This window comes from Ictidomys tridecemlineatus, unplaced genomic scaffold (genome assembly GCF_052094955.1).
Source record: "Ictidomys tridecemlineatus isolate mIctTri1 unplaced genomic scaffold, mIctTri1.hap1 Scaffold_52, whole genome shotgun sequence".
Classification (NCBI taxonomy): domain Eukaryota; kingdom Metazoa; phylum Chordata; class Mammalia; order Rodentia; family Sciuridae; genus Ictidomys; species Ictidomys tridecemlineatus.
The window spans coordinates 1,755,227-1,755,591 of NW_027523416.1; the positions used below are offsets into that span (position 1 = coordinate 1,755,227).

The 365-nt window shown below is 38.1% G+C and overlaps 1 pseudogene; it reads left to right on the top strand.

Moving 5' to 3' along the window:
* The first annotated feature begins 97 nt into the window (after positions 1-97).
* On the top strand, positions 98-365 carry LOC144373867 (NADH dehydrogenase [ubiquinone] 1 beta subcomplex subunit 1 pseudogene; annotated as a pseudogene).

Consider the following 365-nt stretch of genomic DNA (forward strand, 5'->3'; position numbering starts at 1 on the left):
AATAAATAAATAGACAGCATTCATCTGTATGTATGGGGTTAAAAGGGTGTTTCTGGGCTGCTTCTGCCCTTGATCTTTGGTGTCATTTGTTAGCGCCAGGGCCGCAGCAGTCATGGTGAACTTACTTCAGATTGTGTGTGACCACTAGGTTCATGTACTCGTCCCTATGGGATTTGTTGTTGGATGTTATCTAGACAGAAAGAATGATGAAAAAAGTCTACCTTCTGCAACAAGACTATGTTGTGTAGAAGGGAATTGAGGCCCAATGAAGAAGTTACCTGGAAGTAAAGACTGTGGCTGAATCACAGAATATTCACATTTTAAAAGTTATGATACAAATAAAACCATGTTTATTATTTATAAAA